Here is an 8,857-nt window from a genome sequence, read left to right as displayed (position 1 = left end):
GTTTCCTCATATGTAAAAATGGATTTCATAAGAACTATCTCATGGTTGTTTAAGGACGAAGATAATGTATGTATATTCATAAATATTTTTGTTTGCAGTTTTTTAAATTTTAAGAGATTTATTAAGAGATTTATCACAAAAATGGAAACACATGCAATTAGAAACATGCAACCGTCATTCATGGTCAAGTTAAAATGTTATACATTTTTCTTGTTTTCACAGCTGAAAACTTCAGATCTTATACCCAACTCACTCACTCTGAATATTTAATTCATCCTTTCTGAAAGTATCCAGGGAGCAAATAACCCAAATGCAAACTATTATATAAAGAAAGTGCAAAGTTAAAGAAAATGCATAGAGAATACCCCATTCCCATCCTCCTCAAAGGCAAACAATGGCCCTTTGCTCTTGCTTAACCAAGATTGTCTTCAAAAACTACTAAACTATAATAGACTTAAAAAACCTGCCTTGTAATAGATGTCCAAAAAGCTTGTTAGTATTTGAAAATAAATGCTTAAACAAAGGAAAATGTAGTTTATATCAAACTAGCTTCAAGAGCCCTGTATTGCAGCATTCCGTAAAAAGACAAAAACTGGTACAGAGTTTATTGACAAAGGCAGAATTTCTTAAGACAGGTATGTAAAGAGCCGATATTATTTTTCAGGCATCTTCACTGACATTTCATAGGTTGGCAAAACATACTGTGGAGGTGCTTCAAAGGCAGGATACACAGCAATCTTTGGCATGTTTCAAACACAGTTCCAAACACAGTTGATTAGATAAGCCTTAAAAAGGATGAATAAGGCAAAGAACACAAGAACAATGAACAGTAGGCAGCTGGAGTCCAATGCCAAGAGGTCATCTTTATAGGGAAAATCAGGTGATTGATCCAGGTATTCTTTGATTCTTGGCAAATAAGTGAAAGAACTGACAGCAACTAGGCAGCTGAGAACAAAGTCAAAAAGCTGATAACAGAAGAATGGAATAAGTCAACCCGCTGGTTAAGAAATTGCTCCATGTTCCAGCATTGAACTGATTCTAAACATAAGAAGAGAGACAGCAGAAAAAACACAGGCATTATTAGCCATTCTCTCAGATTAACGGTATTGCCAGTGACTTCAAATTGAATGTTGACAGTGGCCATTGAGTTTGGATGTTACCTCCACAGTCAGCAAAATTGTCATCAGTAGATTTATCACTATGTACTGAGACCGCAGGATGATTGTCCCGGTGTGGACATGGCAACAGCCGCAGCCTCGGTTACTGTAGAACCGATCGCTGCGGCTCCACTTGCAAGCCATGGACACCACTGGGGATCTCGGGACCTTGTTCTTGGCCGAGACCCCTGACAAAGGCTCAGCAGTTGAACCCAGATCTGTTTGCTGTTTTTAAGACATGTCTTAAAACACATGCTCTTGAATATATCAGGCCTATTTCTTAATTATTAAAGCACTTAAATTTGAAGAGTCCGAGTGACTGGCCCAAGTTTATTGAACCATATAGCAACAGATCTAGAATTCATGCTAAAATTCTCCTGATCAGATGATTTCACAAATTGTTTTAGAAATTTTAAGAATCCAAGAATTTCAAAAATACTTGTTCTACTCAAATTGTGATGACTATAGCTTCCATGAAAACAATGAAATATACCTTACAATTTAATAGAAACAGTAAGAAAACTTCAAGTGTTTTAGAGGCTTTTTCTCTTATATTGAACAATTTTCCCGCAGCTGCATTTAAATTTAGCTTCAAATGTACTCTTCTTTCTCTTTAAGGTCAAGTTTTCTAGTTTTAAAAGGTTTAGGAGAGAGGGGAATTAGATTCAAACAGCTTTAGATTTCCTAAGCAAACCAGGTATATGTAAAAGTACCTGATGGTTTGTGCCTCTTCCAGTGACTGGAACTAAGATAATTATTATTAGTTTTTGGTCCTCCAGTTTGCCCCATGAGCCTATGGAGCAGGCTTAGAATGAGGCTCTGGATGGGTAACACCCCTCTTGACATATCTCAGTTACAGCAAAGCCAAACTTCTGTGTAACTGTTACTCGTTCTAATCACTCTGTTACGGATTTCAGTGGAAACTCTACTTATATAAATAGAAAAACATCACAACTGATTTTTATCATATTGAACTAAGGAGAATTTCTATCTTATAATCGTTCTTGCAATAGAACGAGTGCACCTGCACTTGAGGGGTGAGTGACAAGAAAGACCAATGCCATTTGGAATCCAGCATATGGTGTATCGTGATCCATATCACTCTTGTTGAGTAGACATGTTGGGACATTTGTAATTGTGTGATGTCAAAGAAAGGTTTGCTACAGACTTAACAAGCTTTGAAATATTTCCCACCTTTTTTGGAGATATTACTTACTATATTTTCCACATATACTGGATCTATTTTTTTTCTGCTGCTATAATGTAGGTATACAGGAAAAACGACATGGAAAGTTACCTATGCCTACAGGATTCTAGTTTCTGTACATTTGTATGGTCTACACATAAAAGATAGGACCTGGGCTCAATCGGGAGAGCAACTTCCACTAACATATTATGGTACTGAGATATTAATTACATAATATGAGGTGTTTAGACATTCAGACAATAAAAGCCTGAGGTAGTACAAAATAGTGTCTAAGAGTATGGTCTCAGAATCGTGTCATCCTAGTTGAGATAAGTCAGTTTTAATTACTAATAAGATGCAAGGTGTTTTCTAGTTCAGGAATAATAGCAAACTGAAACACATACACACACATGCACATATACCCCAACACACACACACATGAAACTTTCCACAGTGATTAATTTAAATATTTAAAAATAAAAGCTAGTACTACTTCTGTTTCTTAAAAAAACAAGCGATAGTATCTTTCTAACACTTTCAGAACCATAGAGAGTTTCTTTGGTAAATATAATTTTTAACTTTTTGTTGTATAACTTTCATATAATAAAATGTACCTCTTTAAGCGTATAGTTCAATACATTTTGACAAAATACAATCCCATGTAAACTGTATACTTCATTGAAGATATAGAACATTTGCATTACCCAGAAATGTTCCCTCAATCTAACTCTCCTTGTCTCACATAAACACTAGTCACCTTTCTGTCACCATAGATTAGTTTTGTCTCATTTAGAAATTTATACAAATGGAATTATGTGTCATATACTCTGTGTCTATCTTCTTTCACTTCGCATAATGTTTTTGACATTCATCCATACAATTATGTTTGTTAGTGGTAGGTTCCACTTAATCACTGTAAATGATCTCTGTCTTTCTATGCTGAAATTCCTCTTTCCTATCTACACTGATGTATTTAACTCATTTGTTTTATCCTATGAAACACACAAATTATTTCAGAATTATCTCATAATTCATTAACCTTGTTTGATCATATTTCTTACTATTTTCTAATTAAAAGATGGAAATGTATCAAAAGTTGGTCTTTTTAAAGTTTTCTTAAAGGGCATCTGGAGCTACAAAAGTTGGGTAATTGGGATGCTAAGGTAATTGAGCTTGGCTTTGATGATTTTCTAGGGATATGACCACTCCAGTCTTCCTATGCTGGAATTCTTTGAGGTGACCTTTGTTTGGCTCTGGTGGCTTTATAGAATTGCTATCATATTAACATTTTGGCACCAAACATGTAAACTGATATAGTAAAAATAGGTTCTATTTATTAAGTTCTTATTCTGTGTGGCTAAGCATGCTATACTTTATCTCATTTAATCCTTAAAATAGGCGTTCTAATGAAGTTTTTTTGAGCGCTTACGGAGCATATAGTCTGAAGGAGGAAGACATTAATGAAAGTCTGATCATTGCTATACTAAGACTGGGAACTACAAAAACATACATCATGGGGACCTAATGTAGCCGAAGGGGCAACTAAGACCTTGCTGAAGAAGTGAGTTAAATAGAGTTAGCCAAGCCAGAGAAGGGACTAAGAATGTTTCAACATGAACAACATGTATGCAGGCTTGGAGGTGAGAAAGGCCCTGGCAGGTAAGAGGAACTGATAAAAGTGTTTGTGTGTTTGGAATCCAGAGTTGGAGGCAAAAGGAGGCCAGCTGAACTAAGTTCGCCTGAATTGGGACTAGAACCACTGTGGAATGGGTTTTGAATATTGCTCACTCTGGAATGGCAGTGGTGGTCCATAGGCATCTATGTATGAAGATTTAGAGAACTGAACTCCAGTAAATTTTGGTAAGAGAATTCAAAGAGGAAATAAGTCCAGTGGTTTCTCATGTCAATCATTGGAATAACAAGTGTCAATTTATTCATGACATTCGCTTTATAAATTAATTTATTATTGAAATTCTAATTCATATTTTTCCCCATGGGAAAATAATTCTTGGTCTTTCTGAGGTAGAATTCAGAGGACACATGAAGTTTGAGGACTGGTTTCTATCATTGTGTGGTTTTTAATTTGCAAATGTTAATTTGATACTTTTTATAGACAATATTTTATTTTTAAAATTTAACGGTTACCACATAGAATACTTCTGTGTGCAAAATTTAAGAAATTGATTAAAAAACAGTCAGTGATAAATATCTGTGTATTTTAAGGGCAACATTTATATTGAAAATTGCATTTCTGTTTTGCATTTATAGTAAGTAAATAAATCTAGTATTGCAAATTCTCAAGGCAATTGTCGGAAGACTAAGACAAGTTCGGTCATTAATCATATTGTGAAACTAGACACAGCAGAAAAAGAATTAGAATGAAATTCACTGAACCAAAATAACACATATTTGAAAGTGTACAGATTGCCTGGTCCAATGTGAGATTCAAGTGATGTTTCTGTTACTGAGCTCTATTCCAGCCTAGAATGGAAAGCAATGATGAAGAAAACATTATAACTTTCTTCTTGGAATGAACAGGTTAGGAATGAAGGGAATATGTTTTATACATTAAAATTATTTTTAAAATAAGACAAAGCTATTATTCACATTGGTATTATCATAATGTTATGGAGACTGAGAATTGGATCTTTGATATAATTCCAACAAATTTTTACTACAAGAATATGAGTAATATAAAAACAAAATGTTGGGTGTGACCAGAGATTATTAAAATAATAGAATATTAGAGAAATGGATTATTTAAAGATGTGCATCAACAATGAATGATCAGTTTGATAGAAAATTTTTCTTTAAAGTTTCTTTTTTGTTGCTAGAAAGAATTTCTAGTTTTACATTTGGGTTGTTAGAAACATCGTAAATGTAGAAGAGCTTGAAAAAATTGGGGTTATTTTGTCAGGACTACAGTGTCACAGCACCTTGACTGGTCTTTCCTCCTTTTGTTATTGTGTTCTCTATCCACTGGTAGAAGTAATTTTTCTCAAATGGTTTTTCTCATGCCATTTCCTACATCAAAAATCTACAGAGATTTCCTTTGTTTTACTACATAAAAACTACATTCTTCTATCTAACTCTGGGACCATCACTACCTTCTTTTCATCAACAATTAGTTCTTTTTTTTTTTTTTTTTAACATAAATGATCTATAAGTTTCATGGATTTATTCAGCAAATATTTATTGAGGAAAAGGCAACATCTGATTGACGTTTTGGAAGGATGACCCTGGATGGGAGGCTAGGGGTGCCAACGGAAGCTGTGGGGCTTATGCGGGAGTCGTGGTGGGAGAAGACTATGGCTTGAAGCAGGGACTTGGCAGTGGAGATGAAATAAAATAATAGTTTCATAACCAATGTAGAAGTTGTGTATCCTTCCCCCCTCCCCCGCCTACTTACCGGAAACACATTGTCCCTAAATTTTCTACCAGTCCTTTTACCTTCAAATCCCACTCAAATGACCACTTCTTTTAGCTATGAGACCTACTACTCTAGCTGTGTAATCTTGGAAAGTTCTTTTCTTTAATTTATTTTTTTCTCTCATCTCTAAAAGGAATATAATAATAGTAACTGCTCAAAATAATTGTTTTTAGGTTTAAATGGTTCAAAACTTGTAAAGATTTTAGCTCAATGCCTGGCACATAGTAAAAACTCAATAAAAGTTAGCTATTAGTACTACTACTATGTCTTTCCTGGTTAATCTACAGCATTTGGTTTACTTATAGAACAGAACCACTTCATATTAGAACCAGAAGAGATCTTAGAAACTGTCCCATTGTTTTCTCTCATTTATATATTTAGAAATGTAGGCACATGGGTAGGGGAGGTAGCAGTTCCTCAGTGCTAGTTCCAGAAAACAGAGACTGGGTCCCCCATCTCCAAGGTCATTGCCTTTTTGCTCTGGACGACAGACCTTTTTCTGTACATTAGTGTGTTTTTTATCTTAAGTAAAATTTAAGCAACCAGAGGGTGTGGCCACTCCTCTGTTGATTGGTCCAGCTCTCAGCCAGAAGTTTTACCTCCTCCTGAAATTCCCTACTATAATGTGGAAATGATCTGTGATGCTTTATGTTATAAACTAGATTAAATTGATTTATGGGCTAAACCATTTTCAGTTCGTACTCACCACATAATGGGAAAGATTAAAGCAACCTAATGAGTAATACTTTATTTAATAACCACATTATTAGGTGGATTTTCTAAATTATTAATTAGATCTAGTATTCTCTAATGATCTAATGCTTGAACTGCTCTCTAGGAGGAAGTGAGGCACTTCTGGGGCTCCGACAATATGTTTAGGATACCTGAGCCTACTCAGGTGCACACCTGCAAATTTGCTCTTCCAGTTTACTTGGCCCTGAGGGAGAAGAATCCTGTTTACCACCTCTTTAGCCTCTGTGAAATGAGGGCCAGCACATAGAAAACAAAGATGCAGTTTTTTCTTTGCATAAGCAGAGAGACACCTATGCAATTTCTTGCATACAGTTTAATCATTCAGGTTCCTTCACTAAATCGGTGGTATAACAATGAGAGATTGAGAGAGACATAGATAGACAGACAAATAGGCAGAGGTTTATTCCTCAAGATTCCTATGTTAAGAAAAACACTTATATAATATGTTACTTGTTTTTTGTGGTCATATAAAAAACTGAGCATTCCTTGTAAGTGGCCTGATTGGGGTCAATAGACTGTTTATGCTCCCATTGTATAACACAGGGAGATTAAATTTGCCCAGTTATTTAGTATTCACTGAGGTGATGATTTAAAACTTTCCACAGGGAAATAAATGTATTCACGGTTGCCATCTTAGGAAACTTTAGTCCTCAGCTCATGGTATAAACAATTTTTCACATTACTTCTGACGCTTTTTTCTTACTCCCCTCATTTCATATTATTTTTCTCATTCCCAAAGTCTATGTTTTTTTATGTCAATCTCTTATTTCTTTTATTCACCTGTTTTTAACAATAAACTTAGCTGTTAAAACTTTCCAAGTTATCCTCCAAACAATAATAACTTTAACAACAAGATTGTCATACTGTTCTTGTAATATGTAATACCAATTTTCGTAGAATGATAGAATATTAGAATTAGTAGGGATGGGAGAGAGTTTGACAGTTAGCCATCGGGATATCCTTGTTGTCAGGAGCCTGCTCAGACCCTTTGCCTCCTGCTCAGACCCTTTGCCTCCTGGAGTAAGTTGAATTATGGTCCCCTGAAATATCTGTGGAAACTGTAAATGCTACCTCATTTGGAAAAAGGGTTTTTGCAGATGTGATTAAGGATCTTGGAATGGGGAATTAATTCTAGATTATCTAGGGGAGCTCTAAATGCTATCACATGTATTCGTATAAGAGAGAGACAGGTCAGTAGGATAAAGAACAGCTTTCATTTTTGCAGTTTTTCTTAGTGCTGCTACTTAGCCCCTCCATTATCTGCTCGAAATTCTCACCTTCACCTCTCATTTCTTCAGCCTGGTGGTTTAACTATGTAATATTGTGACTTATAATAAGAAATATATATTTGTTCTTCCTCCAGAACAGGGCTCCCAAAACTCTTGGAATTTCCTAAGTGATAAGAACTATGAAGGTGAAAGAATGTCTTTGGTTATTCAAAACAAGCCCCTTTCAATCACTCCTTAGTTTATTTTAATGAGATGAGTTTTGGAAAGCCCTGGAGGCTGGTTGCCAGGGGAACCAATGACAGGATTAGAGGTTGGAATTTTCAGCTCCACCCTTCTGTCCTCTAGGGAGGTAAGAAGGTTCGGAGGGTGAGTTAATCACCAATGGCTAATAACTTAATCAATCATGTTCATGCAATGAAGCTTCCATGAAAAATACTAACTGAACTTCAGGGCTTTCGATTGTTTAACTCGTGGAGGTGCTGGGAGCCATGCCTGGAGAGGGCATGGAAGCTCTGTTACCGGAGAGTGGGGTCCTCTCCCGGCGCGTTGTCTAGGTTCTCGATGTCTCGAACAAAGAATTGAGCAAGACATCGAAATACAGTAGAAGAGGAAAGTTTTATTAGAAAGGAAAGTACACTTCCAGACGTGGAAGCGGGCCTGAACAAGAGAAGCGCGGCTCAAAAGGCCTGGTACCAATGACTTCGGGGTTTTTATCCCTTTTTGCTGTGGATGGTTACTTAGAATGGGCTTCTTTGATTGACAACTGAGATTGACAGGACTCAGTGATTCATCATTTTGCTTTCTGCGCATGTTTATTCCCAGAATTCAGTCTGTTATGATATTAATGAACTTCCGGGCATATGCATCATATTATAATGATGGTATAATGAGGTTCGGGTGAGTTGAAGGTCATTGGGGTCTTCATTGCGCAAGTGCTAGCGACTGGCTTAAACTGGTAAATAATTCTTTGCCTACTCGTTTCTTTGTGTGAGTTAAAAAATGCCTTCTGGCTTGCTTAATTGTGAGCGAATTCTGGCGGACTCTAGGATAGGATGACCTCAGTGTCTTTGCCGGCAGACCCGAAACTCTCTAACTAATTTTC

At 36.1% G+C, this 8,857-nt stretch overlaps 1 pseudogene; it reads right to left on the bottom strand.

Moving 5' to 3' along the window:
- Nucleotides 1–653: 653 nt before the first annotated feature.
- Nucleotides 654–8,857, bottom strand: part of LOC102890415 — an 18,652-nt pseudogene continuing 10,448 nt past the window's right edge.

Source organism: Pteropus alecto, unplaced genomic scaffold (genome assembly GCF_000325575.1).
Source record: "Pteropus alecto unplaced genomic scaffold, ASM32557v1 scaffold103, whole genome shotgun sequence".
NCBI lineage: Eukaryota > Metazoa > Chordata > Mammalia > Chiroptera > Pteropodidae > Pteropus > Pteropus alecto.
The sequence above is the reverse complement of the archived record's forward strand: the minus strand, read 5'-3'. Positions and strand labels throughout refer to the sequence as shown.